The sequence below is a fragment of the Danio rerio genome, chromosome 23 (assembly GCF_049306965.1).
Source record: "Danio rerio strain Tuebingen ecotype United States chromosome 23, GRCz12tu, whole genome shotgun sequence".
Classification (NCBI taxonomy): Eukaryota; Metazoa; Chordata; class Actinopteri; order Cypriniformes; family Danionidae; genus Danio; species Danio rerio.
The window spans coordinates 5,460,961-5,482,014 of record NC_133198.1 but is presented as its reverse complement, the minus strand read 5'-3'; the positions used below and the strand labels follow the sequence as shown (position 1 = coordinate 5,482,014).

General features: G+C 36.6%; 1 protein-coding gene, 1 long non-coding RNA gene and 2 other non-coding genes across 6 annotated transcripts in view; 3 read left to right on the top strand and 1 right to left on the bottom strand.

Moving 5' to 3' along the window:
- Positions 1-2,885, bottom strand: part of LOC103908677 (tubby-related protein 1-like) — a 51,998-nt gene extending 49,113 nt beyond the window's left edge. Inside the window, exons 1-2 of one of the 2 annotated variants that reach the window (XM_073939746.1) lie at positions 2,515-2,885; positions 2,270-2,429 (exon numbers count right to left, since the gene is read on the bottom strand). The gene's annotated coding sequence lies outside the window, so the exon portion shown is untranslated. The remainder of the gene's footprint in view (positions 1-2,269; positions 2,430-2,514) is intronic. The other variant, XM_073939748.1, reaches the window with a different exon arrangement.
- On the top strand, positions 1,382-19,255 carry LOC137489082 (uncharacterized). Of its 2 annotated transcripts, none has more exons than XR_012398956.1 (2): positions 1,382-2,468; positions 16,967-19,255. It is a non-coding gene; the product is annotated as an uncharacterized lncRNA (long non-coding RNA). The 2 variants fall into 2 exon arrangements; XR_011008401.1 differs by lacking the exon at positions 1,382-2,468 and adding an exon at positions 2,860-3,014.
- dre-let-7e (microRNA let7e) lies at positions 17,006-17,105 on the top strand. The gene has a single exon (NR_039095.1). It is a non-coding gene; the product is annotated as a microRNA let7e (primary transcript).
- Positions 17,204-17,327, top strand: mirlet7a-5 (microRNA let7a-5). The gene has a single exon (NR_039088.1). It is a non-coding gene; the product is annotated as a microRNA let7a-5 (primary transcript).
- Positions 19,256-21,054: the final 1,799 nt, after the last annotated feature.

Below are 21,054 nucleotides of genomic sequence, written 5' to 3'. Positions count from 1 at the left end.
AATCTGGGCCAAATACTACACTTTACATCTGGCCCAAATCTTGTGTGCCGCCTTAAAGACGGTGCTACCTCTGCCAAACCCAGTCCATGTTTGGCCCACATGCTGTATGCCAGTGCCGGATGAATGCCTGCTTTTCCAGCTTTATGGCAAATCTTGGCCAGAATTCTTTGCTATTAGGCAATTTATGAATATTTTATAAATATTATTAAAAGTACATGTCATGGGTGGAATGGTGCCTTTGTGGTTAGCACTGTCACCTCACAGCAAGAAGGTTGATAGTTTAGGTCCCGGCTGGACCAGTTGGCATATCTGTGTGGACTTCTCCCCGTGTTCGCTTGGGTTTCCTCCGGCTGCTTTGGTTTCCACCACAGTCCAAACACATGCACTATAAGTGCATTAAAGAAACTTAATTGTCCATATTGTATGTGTGTGAATGTGAGAGTATATGGGTGTTTCCCAATACTGCGTTGCGCCCGGAAGGGCATGCACTGTCGTGTAAAACATTTGCTGGTAAAGTTGGGGTTCATTCTGCTGTGGCGACTTCTTTTAAATTAAGAGATTAAGCTGAAGGAAAATTAATGAATACATGTCAACTCTTAATTTAAATTTTCAGAAGCTTTGGCTAATAACAAAGACACCAAAATAAAACAAAAGTGCATGTTTAAATAAACCAACACATTTTACCACTGTTCACTGACATTCAGCTTTGAAAACACCAGCAGCAGTGATAGTAGCGTGCACAGTATGAGAGCTTGTGCCATGGGAACTTGTTTGAAACAAGCTCTGCAGGTGTGATGGATTATAGATGTGACAGTCAGCTGCTCAAACCTGCCATCAGTCACTCTGAGCTGTACATTTTTAGGCAATGCTAACACCTGTGGGGCACGCCAAGCCAAAGTCAACAGTTCAGGTTGGAAAGTGAGATGAATGCGGGGCCACAGACCCAAAACAAACACCCAGAAAAACAATCAGCAGTCCATCCCATCTGTGCGTTTCCAGCCACAGAACTCAGGAGCACAGACACTTCTTTGAAAGCGTTTAGAGGTGCAGGTGGGTTGAGGGTCTCTGTAACTGGAGTAACCGGACACTGTCAAGATCCTGCTTTTAGATGACTGGATGGCATGTGCAGGAAATGGTTAGTACTGAGGGAGGTGTACACCTCACACACATGAAAAGGTGCTCTGATCTGTCCCACAACAGGCATACAAGGTCTGACCTAGATTCCCCCGTCCTGAAAAAAGCTGCTCTGCCAAGTAAGGCAGGGTGGGAAGGGCTGAGCTGTGGCGCGTAGCTTTGCCCCATCTCTCTCTCTCTCTCTCTCTCCCAAACATGGGCGGAGTGTAGCATGGCCTTTTCAAACTCACCCGGCTGGCAAGCAGACTGGCTTTTGGACACAAGCAATGCTGTTTTGAACTGCAGCCAAATGAGACAGCCTCTGCCGGTGCAGCTGAAACTTTTTACAGCCTCCCCTCAGTTCGACAGGAAGAGACACAGGGAGCAAATTTGTAGGAGAGGGGGGGAAAAAAGCGCGAAATAAATCTTTGTAGTGTCTGCAACTAAGGCACTGCATCAAGGATTTCCTCCTGTGCTTTCACGCTCCTCTACTTTGGCAAGGCGCCATACGAAAAGATGTTTAAAGAGACTCTTTTTTTTCTCTCTCTCTGGGAGGACTGAACGGGGGACGGATGTGCTAGGAAGTTCAGCGAGTTCAGTAAATGAGAAATATGTAAATGTATCAATAACAAAGGAACTGTGACGTCAGGCACTGTGCTGCCCAGGACACTGCCTGCGAGCAGAAGGGACAAATGTGGACTCTTTTGACAAGATGCCATCTGCGTGCCGTAAAGGGTGATCCTGTTTTACATCAGAACTTGCTCAGCGAGATGACCATGCGGAGTCTGCCACTGCAACAAATGACACGTTGTGCTCACTTCCTCTTTCATGATAAGGACCCGAGGACAAACTTTTGGTGGTGTGACTTCACTGCAAACTACTAGAACTTCCTCGTCCCTTTTTTTGTAGCATTTTGCTACTCATAACTAATTGACTGCATGCCAAATGCCGCTTGGGTGACAATGTCACCCTAATGAATCAGTCAGGCAAGTGGGATCAACCAAGTGTGGTGTCTTTCAAGGCTCTTTGAGGAAGTACAATGGACCGCTCATGTCATGTTTCCCTGATAAAGAAACTCAAAACGCAGGCGGTCGCAGAACAGCCTCTGGATGTGTGTAATGATTAGCGAGGACTATAACTGGAAGGCTCAAACTACCTGGGACGGATGCCAAATGCTGACAAAGACAATCACTGCATTCTCAGGGGCGAGCAAAATCAACTCTTCATCCTCTCACACTTCTTTTGGAATGGTTATTTATATTCCTTCAGAAGCCACAGAAAGCATTGACTAACTGTTGAAGGGGTTGGTCACATGCCTGGATAAAGGGCACACACACAAAAAAAGCACGGAAGTAGTAAGTATTAATCTCTTTCTGAATTAGATGTTACTCAGTTTCTCACCTTTTTATCTCTGACCTGTTTTGGTCAAGTCATTTCCAAAAGTTTCTGCCTGGAGAAACCATCGCTAGGAAACAGGGATACGTGCTAACCCTCTTCCATGCCCATAGAAATGCCCCATTTTGCGGACACAGCAATAACTGTACCTTTATGACCACTTTGCATGTTCTGCATCGCAAAAACTCGATCTCTGCTTTTCTTTTAAGTTGCTCAGAGTCCCCTTCTTTCTCCACCTCCTCTCTCCCTCTCTCAGCTTCTGTCTTTCACTTTGCATCCTGTGCCAAAGTGGGCAGGGAGAAAGAGCTTGTGGTGAGGCGGGTGAAACGGAGGCCGCTGTACGTGCTCTTTCTTCAGCCACAACCCTGTGAAAGAGCATGTTTGGTGGCAGCACGTTTCTAGGTCTCTCTCCCCGAGATAGGCGTACTATGTGCACGAGTCTCCTCTTCTCGCCGCCATCACCCTGCCTTGTGTTTTTGACGTTGAAGCCTTCTTGATGCCTGCAGGTATTCCGCCCTTACTTTTAAAACGTTTTTATATTTCATACTTCATAATCTCCCGTCAATTTTTTCACTTTTTAAGCAATCTTTTAAAGCATCGCTGTCGATTCTTTCACTCAGCTGGCTCTCTTGTTCACTGTTGTCTTCCTCTTGTAAACGTGTCTGCTTCACCCCTGAGCCCATGCCTCGGATTCCGCCATTTCTACAACACTAAACGACTTTCGGCCAAGTAATTGATGATCGTTTTATTCATGTCTTATATTTGACTTTGTTGTTGATTATTTAAAAAAAAAATACTAAGACATTTTGACAATTTGCTGTGCATTGCTTCGGACAGCGTGTATGTTTCCTTCGTTTTGGGTTGTTTTGTGCGGTTGATTGTGGGATTTAAGTTTGTTTTGAATGCATTTGATGCTTCAGATGTTCCGATAGTGTTTGGTTGCTACCTTAACGCTTCTGAAAAGGTATTAACACACTGATGTTATATTTCAATATTTATTTATTTTAGTTTTGCTTGTGATGACTAATGATGGCCTGTTTAATACTCCATTAGTTAAATATATATTGTAAAATACACCTTTTGTATTTCTTTTCTAGATTAGTACCAGCTTTTTATTGTATTTATATATATATATAAATATATATATATATATATATATATATATATATATATATATATATATATATATATATAAAACGTGCCAATGAGAGCTCAGCTGCAGGGTGTAATTTACATACATTTAAGAAAGCATAAAGTTCATCTTGCATGTACAGTAGAAGAGTATTTGTTTATTAGTTATGAAATGAGATATATGATCAAATAACTTTTATATTCAGCAGGCTTTCTATCAAAATGTAGGACTCTCCTGCTTTATTAGGCTGCTTTTTTCTCGATGTTGTTTTCGCAGTGCAAGTTAGATGAATCTCAAAGGAATCAAGTAACGCTAGTTTGTGAAATAAAGCCAAAAAAATCAACCAATTAGAAAGCAATCGTATAAAGTCTCAACAAAATGACATTGGTTGTGCAGATCGGGGGATGAACTGATGAATCGGCTGATGTAATATTACGGACAGAAAGAAATAGACAGGCACATTCTAGATTGATATAAGTGATTCAAATTAATATATGGCTGCAATTTACTGACATGACACATTTTAACATGTAGGTTGCTTTTGTGAAATGAATTTAAAACCGAGTGAATGGCTTTCTTCTGAGAAGTTGAAACGTTGTGGTTGTTGTTACAGGACAACACTTGCCCACTGAAATTGAAAATATATTGATTTAAACGCAATTCACATCTTTCAAAAAATTACAAAGGGGAGCTTTCAAGATGGCGTCGACGTGCCACGTGTTTGTGTTCTACTGTAGTAAGTTTATTTTTACTTAAAGGGGTTTTTCTGAGTGAATTAAAGGGATTTTCAATGCAGAATCTAGCAACGTCATTCTGATTTAATAATATTAAAGTAGAAATGCTGTGAAAATGATGGCGTTTGATTGAAACAGCACATGATGTGCTGATGTTAGTTGTCTTAGCTATATATTAAGGATTTTTCTTTGTTAATATTCTCTTCTGTGCATTATTTCTCGTCAGCAAAAGGACGGAAGGCAGGTAATTTGCTGCTTTCCATGGGAAAAACTCAGCAAAGAGGCACAAAAGTTTGCGTACACATGTTTATTTTGCTCGGGGACAGAGAGAGATGGCAACAGAGGAAAAAAAAAAAGTGGAGCGAGGGAGGGAGGAAAGGAGAGCATTTCCTCCACCCCCTGTTCTCCTCAGATGAACTTATCATGTAGCTTCATATTTTTTCTCTCTCCCTCGCTTTTTTTCCCCTTTCCCATACAGCCCCGCTCCCTCATACATTCACTGTAGCTGACAATCTGATGCACTCTGTGCTCCGACCTCACATTAGCAAACAGGAAGTGTGAAAACAAACACAGTTTAACCCTAAAAAATACAACCAGCACTAGTTTAGCCGAGAACTCTGGCTTCAGACGTGAAGTTTTATTTGGATGAAGTGTTTATAACGAAAGACTTGACGGTGGAAAATTCGCTGCGGGTGAGAAAACACTGCTGTTTGGCCGCAAATGCACAGACACGCAGCATATGCTCCGAGCCTATTAGTTACACGGCCCCAGACGGGGGCAGAGATCTAAGTCTAATCTGCAAGGTCTTTGTATAAACAAGGCAAGGCAGAATCCTTATCGTCGAGTTTCGATGAGTAACAGCAGGCTCTCCGGAGAGACCGCGTGACAGAGTCAGCCAAGGTCAAGCCAAGCCCAACTTCCTGTTTTTTGGGGACCGCTATTTTTGCAGTGAGGGCGTTTCTTTGTGGTGGAGGTTGATGACAGGGATCATAAGCAGCATGATTAATGACATTTCAGAAGAGTTAACTGAGAAACAAAGTCACAGGTGACTAGAACAGGAAAAAAAAGCTGAATGTGCACTAACAAATCGGTATAAACACTAGTTGCACTTCGAGGCTAAATTGCTTGATTTGTTCTCACCAATGTAAAGAATGCTGATCCACAGCTGTGCAAACAAAAGATTACAGATGCAAAGATAGCGATGAACGCTATAAATAGTAAAAAGCGTGAAACATCCGTTGTTTGTGCAACCCATATCTCTGATTTGCCTGACACATACTTCTGGCTAATTTTCAGTTATGTGGACGCCGGAGGGATTTTCAATGGGGAAGCTCCCCTCCTACGTTAAATGAACGCTGCACAAATCCATTGTCTCAAGTTCCCCCCCTTTTTATTATATATATTTTGTAATTGTGGCCTCTTAGTCTTCCTTTGCCAACATCCCCCACCCTTCAACGCTCTACCCACCATCCTCTCCTCCGTTCATTGAAATGCAGCCTGGCATACAGGCTCTGCCCCTTTCTTGGCACCAGACTCAAGGACTCGGCGACGGAAAGGAGGGAAGCAAATTAAAATGAAAACAAGAATATGTAACACTTTTTTCAATGGCTGAACTTGTGCCAAACACTCAGGATCTAACGCGAGATCATCGATAGCCATTTTCGGGTGTGCGATTTCAGCAAATTTCGTAATCACATATGGTCTTGGCAGCCATAACGCAGTGGGAGGTTGCGTTCAGCAGGCTAATTGATTTGCCTGTTTACCTCCTGCGATTGGACGGCTGCAAGGGCTAACGGCTGTGTTCTTTGATCGCTAGGTAAGATAGAAGGCCTTTTGTTGATCTCGCTCGATTTGTTTACCTCTTTCTGATTTGCAAAATCCACAGAGAGGCAGGCAAGATGTTCCTTTGTGGCTATCAATTGCTTGGTTTATGATTATGCCAAGAGGTGGTATGGCATAGGTGATGCGCAAACAAACACATGCACTTAAAAATGGCAGCCATTTATCAAGAAGGCTTTGGTTGTTGCTGGGCAGATGGGTCATCTTTCTGTTTAATAGCTGCTTTGATGAACAGGTTTTACGAGATCGTTTAAACGAATGCATTTAAAACACTTTTATTATGTTTTCCATATATTAGAGACAGATTCTGCTCTATAATTTAGTGAGCTGCCCTCAATTTTAAGGCATCAAAGACTTGAATGCTCATCTTAGCTCAATTCTCAAGTGTATTTTATGGACAATGCAATCCCATAATGCATTGCAAGCTCATGTTTAACTGAATTAAATCACATATTTAACAAATCTAATGTTAAAAATATTTTTCTGAAGATGTTTGAGTGTTGATAATATTATAGAAGATGCTACAGAGTTTTAGAACCATACTGGAAATTTTGTTATACTGTATACATTGTAGTATTTACAACACGTTGTCATTGAATGGTAGCTGTTGCATGCTTTTGAATTAACTACAGTGAACTGATGCATAATTGGGTAACACTTTATTTTGATGGTTCATTTGAGTATTAGTAGACTGTCTGCTTAACATATGTTGTGACTGCTCCTTCAACAGACATTTAACTGACTAAAAGAGACTTTGCAAGTACATGTCAACTTACACTTACCCTAACCCCAACCTAACAGTCTACTTATAATCTATTGGGAATTAGTTGGCATGTAGATGCTATGTACCTTAAATTCAACAAATGGACCGCCAAAATAAGGTCTGACCAATAATTGTATTAAATCATTTAGCATGCTTCAGTTTGTAAACTGCGGTGCATTGCTAACATATAGTTCCAGAAATCTATATGGCAATTTGTTTATATTATTATAGTTGCTGTTACCATAGAATTACCACAACATATAAGGTCTTTACTATAGTTTGATTCAAAAACACTGTAGTATTTATCGTACATTGCTATAGTTTTGTTCCTGAGGGATAGCATCAACATAGCAACATGTTAACACCAAATGTACTAAAGTAAATTGTGAAATGAGTTTGTGACCTTTATAATAGTTGCATTGCTGCCTATGTAGGCGGTAGCTATATGACGAGGCAGTTCCCTAGGTTTTAAAAAGAAACATCATTTAGCCTCTAAAGGTAAATGTACACTATTTATTCAGATAAAGGTTTTTAATACTAAGTCACAGCTATTAATCTGGCTCCCATATGTATGCTATAGACTAAATCTGACTTAAAGTGAATAAACATTTGACTTATTAATATAAGTACTGTAATGCTGTACAAGCAGATTTGTTTGTGGTAAGTTGTTTGTGATAACACTGTAACTGACTTAAGCTTGCATGCGAGTTTAAGAGTTTAAAAATCAGTTTAAGAGGCTTGATGTTTTAAAGTCACGCATATGGAAATGCTTATTTGTCACTCTAGAAATAACCAATTATTCATTTAAATGTCATTACAAGATAAATATAATTTAGTCTTCCAGGAAAAAATATTAAAGAGCCCCTATTATACATTAAAAAATGTCATATTTTGGTTTTGGGGATCTCCAACAACAGCCTGATATGCATGCAAGGTCAAAAAAACACTTCCATTGTCTTATTATATGTATTTATTTTTACCTAATTTTCATAACAACTCCTATATAATTCGTTCAGTGATTCATTTGTTCCCAAACCCTCTTTAGCGCGATGCTAATCTCTGTTGATTGGAGCGATGACAGTCTGTTGTGATTGGTTAACAGCGTTTAGCGTGAGACAGAGAGAAATTCCCAACACTGCTTATCAACAATACTGAAGTAGTCAGAGTGTAGAAAGTATCTGTGAGCATACCTGGCAACGATACCATTTTTTCTTGGAAGTTTCCCGTATTTCAGACCCATCTTCCACCACCCTGCCATATTGTTATTTCTGTTGGAAAACTCTCGTAACTTTAAGCACCAACACCAAAAGTAATTTTAAAAAACCATAATAGGGGCTCTTTAATTTAAAATATTTTGTTTTTGAGAAAGATGCTTTTTTAGAGAATGTTTCAATTATAATTTCTTATAACTTCATTATATAGTATACTTGAAATGCTTGTTGCCTTATTGATAGTCAGTGCAACGTTTTTAGTTTATTATTAAGATTATAATTTATTTTTATTACTTCAATTAATTAATCAATCAGTAAACACTATCTATTACATAATTTATTTTATACCGTGAAGCCTGTTTCCTTGTACTGTGATGATCCTTTAACAGGCTTTTAAAGTATATATCAGTGATTAATGGAAAACATAATACTGTATTGCTAGACAAAACTGACAATAATAAACATTTAATCATTTTGTCATTTAGTGCTATGCAGAACAATCTAGAATCGGTTTTATCAAAGATTTTATGAGCTCATTTTAATAAATAAAGCAATACCAGATATATCTAACCGATAAAGCCATCAAAAGACTACTTAAATATTGTTATAATATCTATTTTATGATTGTTGCCTTATTGATAGTCAGTATTATATTATTTTATTATACAGATTATAATTATCATTTGCATTTTTTTTTATTACTACAATTAATCAGTCGGTAAACATTGCCTGTTTTATAATATATTTTCTCCAGTGAAGCCGGTTTCCTTGTTCTGTGATAATTTTTTATATACTTGAGCTTATTTTAAAAGGCGTTTAAAGTAATATGTCAGTGATTAGTGGAAATCCCCATACAACATAATACTGTATTGCTGGCAATAAACATTTTGTCATTTAGTGCTATGCAGAACAATCTAGAATAGGTTTAATCAAAGATTTTATGAGCTCATTTTATTAAATAAAGCCTTACTATATGTATCTGACAGAAAAAGCCATTAAAAGACTACTTAAATATTGATATAACATCTATTTTATGATACCATATTCAGTTCCACCCACACAATCACCACAGAAAGCAACATAATCTTTAATACTCTCTTAAACAACCATAAAAACCAGGACAGTTGTGTCTAATTTGCATTAGCATTACATATTTAAAAAAAAAATCGACTAAAGAGGCCATTTGCATATGAACAAAATATCTAAGCGCTACTAAAATGGACTTAACTATCTGGCAAAGCACCAGAAGCACTGGTTGTTCTCCATCAAGGCGATTACCACATATTGAGGAACAGAAGGGCAGACTAGTTCCCTGTGTAATCTAAAAATGATCCAAACGCCACATCTGTCAGATCATATTAGCATATTTTCCTTTTTCACGGCTGAGGCATCAAACATCGACTAAAGATGTAGGATAGCTGGGATAGTAAACAAAAAAAGTTTATGTTTATTTCTTTCGTTTACATCATAGTTATACAGTTATGTCATCTTTTTATTGGCTGATAAAACTGGTGGTGTGAACATTATTACCTTGTAAAATGAGCAATGCACTTGTAAAGATTATAGTTGTTAAAGGTCACATGACATGCGCTGAAATGTCTAGCTTTGTTTGATGTGTGACTTAATTTCAAGTGAAACTTGAGACATATCGAGACACTTCACACTCTTTTGAGAAACAAAATAGCCACTGGTTTGTTTATTGCACAGCTTAGCCAATCATCTTGCTCGGTTAGTCTCCATAGATATTAGAGACAGTTGATTGGCCAGAAAAGCTGATGAGAAGTTGAAGTTCATGGTGATGTCATATCATTCATTCTTGTTGGTGAAAGTGAGAAAGCCTGTATCTTTTAAATGTCAGTTTTGTCTTTGTTTTGGAGCGCACAAGAGTATACATGACCTTAGCCAGCGTCAGGACGTGGACGCACTGGGGTTTTATTTTTTAAACATGTCAGTGTTTACGAATAGATTCAATCAAAAAGAACATGAGTAATATTAACAAACTATACATCAGTATAAGGCTATAACCCTCAAGAAGCGATTGTAGTTAGTTGCTACATGCTAGGCTATATGCACAGATAGTGTTTTTCAGCCAATGAGGAACTTCCAATGAAAGGTTAATGTGACTATTTTAAATTTTATAAGGTTCCCTTTACAGCTTCAACATCGTAATGAAATTAAAATACAATCAGTTAAGTAAATTTAAACATTTATTTAATTGTTCATGCATACAACTAGATGACACAGTATGTAACTGTTAGCGCTGCCAGCTGTTTATCTGTTACACAGATAAATCACGTGTGTATTTATCTGTTGCACTTGTTGTTGTTTTATTGCTCTATATAGTTTCAACCCAAAATGAAAAGTTTTTATTTACTCAGCCTCAAATGGTTTCATGCCTTTACTTCTTTAATTCTGTTAAACGCTAGTTTGTTAAACTATATTTTGAAAAAAAAAAAAAAAAAAAAACATTCTGATATCGAGCAGGGACTTGCCTGTTCACACCAAGAATGATGACTATAGCTATATTAGTAGATTTTATAATTTTGTTTAATTTGTCTTGAAATTGTCCATTTTAATGCTCAAGCTCTCTATGGCAGCATTGAGATCAGTCTCCAATTAAATAATTGCTGAAACAATAGTTATATGGCACCTAGACTGCAGCTCCGGACAAGAAGTTTGGTCAGAGGAGAAATGGTCTTGCCCAACTGAGACTAGTTTCTCTTGAGGTTTTATTCCTTCAATTTTGTCAGTTGGTGAGAATTTTTTCCTCACCACTGTCACCCCTGGCTTGCTTGGTTTGGGACTTGTAGAGCTGTGCATCGATGGATTTGCTCTTCAGTGTTTAGACTTCCAGCAGTGAAAATTAAAGCACACTGAACTGAAATAAACCGAACTTCAACTCTGAAAACTGGACTGACGCCGTTTCAGTTTGCTAGAACTTCTATATTATGCTACTTATTGACACAATTACATTGTAAATTTGCTATAGAAATAAACATGAATTGAATAGAATATGCTATTTTCTGTTACACTTTCAGAAATAATAAGCAAAGGCTGTCACTGGAGTGGTGCCCTTTTTTAAATGGTACAATTTTGTTCTTTTTAGTGCTACACTCTCAGAAATAAAGGTGCGCTGTCACTGTCACTTTTCAAAAAGTACAATACCTCAATGGTACATATTAGTACCTTAAAAGTACAAAAATGTTCCTCTTAAAATTTTCAGGTACTAATAAATACTTCTGAGGTACCAAAATGGACTCTTTAAATACAAATGTGTACTTTTTTTATTTTATTTATTTATTTATTTTTTTTTTGACAAAAGGTACAGTACATTAAAGGTATTCAATGACAAAAGTATTTTCGTTTTTTTTTTATTTTTTATTTTTTTTAACCATACATAAATTTGAAACAGAGACAAATGAACATAATAAAATTATTATAAAAAGGAAATCCATTGAATAAAAAAATATATTATTAATAATAAGAAATTATAATAATAAAAATGAGAATAAAATAAAAATAAATTTACAAAAAAAAAAAATAAAATAAATAAATAAATAAATAAAATAAAAAAAGGGGGGGGGGGATTTATGGTTGGAGGAGTACATTAGTCTCAATATGAATTATTAGAGGGTCCCATGTTTTGAAAAATGTTTTGGTTGATCCTCTGAGAAATACAAATGTGTACTTTTTGAAAAGGTACCCCCAGAGTGTACCTCGCGTACCTTTAATTCTGAAAGTGTAGTGTGTACACCTTAGGTACTAATGTTTATGTTTAAGATAACACAATTCAAATCAATTCACCTTTATTTGTTTAGCGCTTTTACAATGTAGATTGTGTCAAATCAGCTTCACATAAAATATCATAGTAAATTGAAAGTGTAGTTCATTTTTCAAAGTTTAAGTTCAGTTCAGTTTAGCTCAGTTCAGTGTGGTTTAATAATCACTACTGAGAGTCCAAACTCCGTCGATGCGCAGCTCCACAGATCCCAAACCATGCGGCGAGGAAAAAAACTTCACCAATTGGTGAAAGTGAAGAAACAAAAACCTCAAGAAAACCAGACTCAGATAGGCACAAACATTTCTCCAATGGCTAAAGGTCTTGTGCAGAGCTGCGGTCCAAGTGCCGGAGGCTGGAAGCTGGACCTCAGCGAAGACTCATCAGACTCTGGAGCGTCACAGATTTAAAAATGCTAAATTAATTAATAATAAATACTAGTGTCTATAAACTATACTGTTTTACTGTATTTACTGAATGTGTTCTTATTGAATGCTACAGCATACTTTTGTATTAACTATAATGAACTTATTAACTGTAGGATTCTTTGGTTGTGTAGTACAATATACCATATAGTAGTATTGGGTCAATTTACCAGTGCCACAATAGATTAATTAAAGTACTTTACTATAGCATGGCTCAAAAATACTATAGTATTTACTATCTCTTTTTTTCTTCATTAGGGAGCATCATTTTTCAGACTGTCAATGATCTCAACATGCCTTTCACCATGTTTTGCAGACTAACTTGACCTTTACCAGAAGTTAGCACACCCAAGTTGGCACCTCAGCCTCCTGGCGTGCCGTCTCTCAGCTTCTGTCTCCTCCTTTGTGCTCCAGCAGACTGTCTCTGGTGCCAAATCTTCAATCATTATCCCCCCCGATTGGCCAGAAAGAGCATGTGTATGCTAATTAGCCAAGAGGACTTTTATATGTTAACAAATTGCTGAAAGTCAACTCCCTGGAAGCGATTTACATGTTTATTTAGACTTGCTCCACTTCTTAGCGCCACACAATGACTTATTTTATTGTCATTTTGCTAATGTTTTAGAGTGTCTCCCTCGGTCAGTGTTCTTGCTGCAAGTTCTAGATTGAAACAAAACATCATGCAAAGTGTTTGACAATTAACCTCTAACATCTTCCTTGTCATGAATTGATACTTAAATGTAAAAAGGCAGATGTTTAGGCTCATCACACATGCTAACATGCTAACGCGAATGAGTTTCACAGCATATCTTTGAGTTAAGCTGTGTATGAAAGAAGGCTTTTGACTGGAGGATGAATCTTGGCTTTCTTGTGGTTGTGCTGATGCCAGGCGTCCCCCAGTGCGTTAAGGGGGAAGCCCTTACTCTTGCTAACAGCCTCTGAGAACAGTGAATGCGTGAATGGCTTTTTCAGGCACACCTCGCCGAGGTTGTAAGGAATGCACAGGACTCACACCCTAAAATGGCCGAAACTGCGCCATTTTGTATTTGTGGAATAGCAGAATCAGCTTTGTTGAAGCTACTGGAGACAGCTGGGGAAGCCATGTTTTACATCGTTTGTTTACTTCAAAAGCGTGGCTTACGCAATGTTGTCTTGTTGGAATGAGCTCAGTTTTTTGGCAAAACGGGCGCGAATTTCTGGCGAAGGATCAAGACTTTTTTTCTTCGTGATCCAATGCCAGCCTCGCTAGAATGAGTGAGTAATTTCTTTGGCTTTCAAAATTAGCGCTTCCCTTTTAGCCTGCATCCTGGTTCGATCCCTTACAGCTTTTCCCTGGTCTTTTTCATGTTTGATGGTTTTTACGACTCAAATGAGCACCGCTGGCTCAAGTCTGGAGGACACACATGTCGAGCTTTCAGCTACTGTTGTTTTTTCTGCAAGCACAGAGAAATCAGCTGAGAGATCTGTGACAGAAACCTTCTGATGGCTGACCGTTGATGTCTTAATGCCAAATTGGCTCTTTTAACCACCATGTATTGGAAAATAATATTACACCAAGTGGCAACTGCACACAGATGTCTTCTCACAACCAACTTTTCTGACCAATTTGTGTGGCTTGTTTGTACAGGATGTTTGTTTAGTGGATTAATTATGTCAATTCTCAAATTCAAACATGGTGTCCAAAAAGAGGAATCACAGCTGTCATTCTACTATTAATGTTTGGAAAAGGTAATATTTAATATATTAAATATATAGTTTAGATTAGATTCAACTAATCTAATCTAAACTATATATTTAATTATTATTATTATTATTATTTAATTAATTATTATTATTACCCCACCTGTGAAATTTGTATTTATATTAAAATATTTTCCCAGTGATATTTAAACGCACCAAGTGTATTTTTTTACAGTATTTCCAGTAATATATTTTTCTTCTGAACCCATTCTTATTTCTTTTAGTTGTAGCTCAATATTATTGATTCGCTTAATATTAATATTATTATTTTTTTATCAAAACAAACTACTTTAATTAAAGCTAATTAACTAGTTAGCCCAATTAACATATTAAGCCTTTAAATTGCCCTTAAGCTAAATACTAGTATTGTGCAACATGACTTATGTTTAAAAATGTGTTGAGGGCGAAGCAGTGGTGCAGTAGTGCTGTCGCCTCACAGCAAGAAGGTCGCTGGGTCGCTGGTTCGAGCTTCGGCTCTGATGGCGTTTCTGTGTGGAGTTCACTTGGGTTTCCTCCGGGTGCTTCGGTTTCCCCCACAGTCCAAAAACATGTGGTACAGGTGAATTGGAGAGGCTAAATTGTCCGTAGTGTGTTTGTGAATGTGTGTGTGGATGTTTCCAAGAGTTGGGTTGCGGCTGGAAGGGCATCAGCTGCGTAAAAACTTGCTGGATAAGTTGGTGCTTCATTCCGCTGTGGCGACCCCGGATTAATAAAAGGGACTAAGCCGACAAAAAAAAAAAAGGAATGAATGTATGAAAATGTGTTGAAATAGGCGATATGGTGGCGCAGTAGGTAGTGCTTTCACCTCACGGCAAGAAGATCGCTGGTTCGAGCTCTTCTGGGTCAGTTGGCATTTCTGTGTGGAGTTTGCAGGTTCTCCCCATGTTCACGTGGATTTCTTCCCGGTGCTCCGATTCCCAGAGATGGGTTGCAGCTGGAAGGGCATCTGCTGCGTAAAACATATGTCCACATTATTGATACATTACACTGTGGGGAACCCAGAAAATGAATGAATGAATGTCTTGGAATACTTTATTTGAACTGTATAATATAATATAATATAATATAATATAATATAATATAATATAATATAATATAATATAATATAATATAATATATTCACATATCACTCATACACTTCAATTCGCACACATACGCACGGACACTATGGACAATTTAGTTTGTCCAGCAACCAGCAACCTTCTTGCTGTGAGGCGACAGCACTACCTACTGCACCACTGCGTCACCCTCACATATATCTTTACAAATAAAAAAGAATTATAGAAATAATATATTACAAAAATTATTATTTTCTACGTAAATATAAAAACCACTATTTTTTTGCCTTCTTTATCTTGGGGGGCTTTTTTCAGTTTATTCACGACAACTAACTTTTGTATAATGCTATTATCACTAGCAGTATTATTTATTATATGCATATTTATGTTTGTTTTATTAAAAAAAACAAGCTAAGATTTGTCCACCTGTCGGTTTTGGACCATATGGGGCACAGCATGTGTGTTTGGATATAACTAGGGACAGACGGAATCTGCGGATATTTTTTGCTATTTCTGCGCAGAATTTTGTTAAATATCTCCGGATTTATGTGGAATGATTTTGGGAGTATCATAACTAATACCTTAATATATGAACTAAAAAGTAATACCTTTTAAACTTGTATTTAATGTTTACTATTAGATCCACTTTATTTGGTAAACAAATCAAGTCTTCTATATAATACATCTACTAAAATACAGAAAATATTACTTTACAAGCTGTATTTGTAAATGTATTTAATAACTGAATAAACATAAATGTACACACATTTACATAAGTAAATAAACAGAATCAATGATGGGCTAAAAATCTGAAGAAATCTGCGGAAATCTGTGATTCCATGTGGGCCTAGATATAACTCCTTCATTATTATTGTTCATTTATTTGTTTGCTGGACATTAGAACTGAATTTAGAAATATTTTTGAAACAAACCTTTGCGCTTAACAAACATAATTAATTATGTAGGCTAATGGATGTCTTCAACACCGTTTCCTTATCCCCGAAAGAGAGAAAGAGAAAGAAAAAGTAAAAGCAGATTAAAGGAGGCTCGTTCTTCATCCTCACACTGCAGATGCTCTTTTTAACTGTTTTCTCGTTAGTGAAACATTCACTTTTTCCACTTACAAAGTCTGCCATGTAAATAGCAAATGCGCCATGGCGTGACACAACTGACTTTTAAAGGAAATAGGAGATGAGACTCTGTTTATTCTCAAAACACACCCATAACTCATTAAGAGTTTAAGCACAACCCTGTTAGACGATGCGCCAGGGCTTTAGACCTGCCAATGCTTTTGCTCTATGCGCTTTAGACTTTGCACCTAGATCAGTAAAATAGAGCCCATAAAGTTAAACTTAACTAAAAATATATAATACTTATTAAGTTAAGGTAACATAAAGAAAGTCATCATGTCTGTTATATCAGTTTCACTAATATCTTTCATGTATTAACATCCTCTGTACACATAAAAAATGCTGATTTGAAAAAAATTACAACCAGTTGTGGATTTGGTTGGATTTGTCCATAGCCATAAATATGGATTGATATAGCCCTGTATTAATTATACTTTACATTTGCAAACAGTCTCAAGCAGAGCCATTTCATTGGCTGTTTTACTTGCTTAACATGATCCAATCTCTCCCTTTTGACCCCTGTGGCCTTCAATACAGTAGTCATGCACTTTTACACACTAAAACACGTGCTCAAGCCATTCTGTGAAGTCCAGCAGTAATAACATTAACTGAAATAGTCGTTTTAACCATCTTTCCCTCTCTCTGCAGGAATCCAGCGATGTTCTGTCAGCGGTCAGCATCTGCTCTGCTGTTCTTGGGGCTGAGGTAGTAGATTGAATAGTTGTGGAGCCCTGCGCTCTCTCTCTGAGATAACTATACAATCTACTGTCTTTCCTAAGGCGACAGCCAAATCATCCGCAAAACAACACGGACAAAGCGCCTGCATTTTTTGGAAAGCATATTCACCCACATTCAAGCAGTAAGAGTTTCATGTTGACTGGATAAGTACGTGTTTTTGGTGTCTGGACAAGGTGAGGTAGTAGGTTGTATAGTTTGGTGGGAGGGATCAAACCCTGTTCAGCTGATAACTATACAGTCTATTGCCTTCCTTGTGTCACCTAAGGTCTGCCCGCTAATGGAAAACTGCCGAAGTTTGAATATTGTTCATGAATGATGTATGTGACAGCAGGTGTTTGTTTTAATGTTGTTATTTGCATGTGGCTGGTTTACACTGCCAGCGTATGCATGTGTTTACAATGGAAACTCCACATTTGTGACTCTGGATCAGTGCTTGGTGCAAATAGTGAAAAAGGAATTTGTTACTGTAATCAAATTACATCTTTTTTAGTTGAAAAAGTCAAGCAAAATGTTTTTTTTTTTTTTTTTTAAGTGATTTAATTACAGTTACTTAAAAATGCTTGCCTAAAATACTGTGAATAAATTCAACAGTTCTCCATTAATTAGTTAGTCCGGAAAGTATTCATAGCGCTTCACTTTTTCCACATTTTTTATGTTACAGTCTCTTATTCTAAAATGGATTAAATTCATTCCAAAAAAAATTTGAACTATTGTAAATTTATTAAAAATAATAAACTTGAACACTTTGCCGTGAAGCTCTAAAATGAGCTCAGGTACATTGTTTCCACTGATCATTCTTGAGATATTTCAGCAGCTTAATTGGAGTTCACCTGTGGTCAATTCAGTTGATTGGACATAATATGAAAAGGCAGACACCTGTCTATATAAGGGCCCAGGGTTGACAGTGCATGCCAAAGCACAAACCAAGCATGAAGGCAAAGGAATTGTCTTTAGACCTCAGAGACAGGATTGCCTCGAGGTACAAGGCTGGGGAAGGTTACAGAAAAATGTCTGCTGCTCTAAAATTTCCACTGAGCACAGTGACCTTCATCACCTGTAGTTGTAAAATGTTTGGAACCACCAGGACTCTTCCTAAAGCTGGCCAGCCATCCAAGCTGAGTGATCAGGGTAGAGGGCCTTAGTCAGGGAAGTGATCTATAACCCAATGGTCACTCTGTCTGAGGTCTGTCCATGTACAGCAATCCACTAATCAAGCCTGTATAGTAGAGTGGCCAGACGGAAGACACTGCCTGCCTGGAATTTCCTAAAAGTCATCTGAAGGACTCTCATACCATAAGAAACTAAATTCTCTGGTCTGATGAGACTAAAATTGAACTCCATGGAGTGAATGCCAGGCGTTATTTTTGGAGAAAACCAGGCACCGCTTATCACCAGGCTAATACCATCCCTACAGAGAGGCATGGTGGTGGCAGCATTATGCTGTGGGGATGTTTTTCAGCAGCAGGACGTAGAAGAGTTGTCAGGGTAAAGGGAAAGATGAATGCAGCAGTGTACAGGGATATAATATCCAAAGTGTCAATAGAGTGGTTTCAAAACTACTTGTTGAATGTCTTGAGTGGCCCAGCCAGACCTAAATCCTATTGAACATCTCTCGAGAGATCTGAAAATGGCTGTACACCGTCGCTTCTCATCCAACCTGATAGAGCTTGAGAGGTACTGCAAAGAGGAATGGGCAAAATATTCCCAAAGACAGGTGTGCCAAGCTTGTGGCATCATTTTTAAAAAGACTTGAGGCTGTAATTGCTGCCGAATGTGCATCACCAAAGGATTGAGCAAAGACTGTGAATACTGATGTACATGTGATTTTTCAGGTAGTTTATTTTTAATAAATTTGTAACACTTAAAAAAATGTTTTTTCCATAGTCATTATGGAGTATTGTGTGTTAAAATGTGAGGAAATAAATGAATTTATGCCATTTTGGAATAAGGGTGGAACACAAAATGTGGAAAAAATGAAGCGCTATGAATACTTTCCAGGTGCACTTTACATACATACTGTACATAGACGTAAACATACGTACTTATTTATAGTTTTCACTTTAATCTTTTTACTTATATTGGCAAACTATGTATAATTTAATGAAATAATGCACCTATCGTTTTAATACATTGGAAAGTTTTGTACATGTTTAACATTTCTTCAGTGTTTTAAATAAAATTAAAAAGGAATTTTAAGAATTTATTTGTATTGATTTTGTTTGTATTCTGAATGCATTAAGATTTATGAAGATGAAAATGTTTTTTAGAGACATTTTATACACATACAGAACATACACACATACTTTTGCATTTATTCACTTACTTTTTCTACTTTTTATTTTATTTATTAAACAGTTTTTTTTCTCTTTTAACCTGAATTTATATTGACAAACAATATACTGTATATGATGCATATATCACCTACAGTATGATGTTTAACCCTTTAAATGCATTTTTTAACAAACCCCATCATTTCAAAAATATCAACCTTTACCAAATGGTAGATATAGTTGACGTCAGACTTATTAGCCTCGTTTTGATTTTTTTTTCTTTTTAAATGTTTTCCAAAATATGTTTAACAGAGCAAGGAAATTTTTACAGTATGTCTGAAATTATTTTGTCTACTAGAGAAAGTTTTTTATTTATTTTTTGTTTTATTTTGGCTAGAATAAAATCAGTTTTTAATTTTTTTTAAAAACATTTTTAAGGTCAAAATTATTAGCCCTTTTAAGCTTTATTTTTTTCAGTCATCTACAGAACAAACCATCATTATACAACAACTTGATAATTACCCTTAATTAACCTAGTTAAGCCTTTAAATGTCTCTTTAAGCTGTATAGAAGTGTCCTGGAAAATATCTTGTAAAATATTATTTACTGTCATCATGACAAAGATATAAAAAAAACAGTTATAAGAAATGTTATTAAAAGTATTATGTTTAGAAATGTGTTGAAAAATCTTCTCTAGGTTAAACAGAAATTGGGGGAAAAAATAAACAGGGGGCTAATAATTTAAGGGGGCTAAAATTCTGACTTCAACTGTACACACACATATGGCAGTTTATTTTACCCCAGTATTTTCAATGGAGTTTCTGCGCTCGCCTGCTGATGTTTCCACAATTTTTTTTATCTTATTTTAAGCTTAAACAACTAAATGAATGCTGTAAAAAACATATGAAATTAAAAATAGTCACTTTCACCGAAAGTTTATCATTGACTGAAATTCACTAGCTGTGCATATAGCTCATTACAGTTTAAACTACATCCAGTAATAAAGCAGTTATTTAAAAAAAAGTAATAATATTTACCAAATTCCAATAAAATAAATGCAGCCTTGGTGAGCAGTATTGCTTTTAAAAACATTTGAAAATATTTCTGACCACTAAATGTTAACCGGTAGTGAACAGTATATCTCAGCAAGTGATATAGTAAGACAATAAAGACCTTTATACTGTTTCAACGATTTTGAATAAACGTTGTGCTTTTGAACGATGGAAAAAAGCATGATAGAAATATATATATTTTTTTTTAAATAATATAACATATTTGATATTAAATAAACATTAAGGATTAGGTTAGTAATGTAACCGTTCTCAATGTTTATCCATAGGTTTTTCTTCAAGATATACTGCAGAAATCACTATGAATGTGAAAGCACTTTCTCTTACTGTATATTTGCATGTATATATATATATATATATATATATATATATATATATATATATATATATATATATATATATATATATATTGTGAAACTCTTAACAAGCCCGAACAACATCTGTGCCTCTGATGCAAGCTTAACATGCCGATCTAGTATTACATATGAAGAGAGAAAAAAATCAGATTAAATGAGATTTACAGAGCTCAGATTTACGGCTAAATCAATAATTTGCTCTTCTGTTGGCCAGTGATCAAACAGGATTTTCACACATCATACCAGAAAATTCTGTGTCAGTCTGACTGCATATGGCTATGCATACCCATGATATAAAAGTA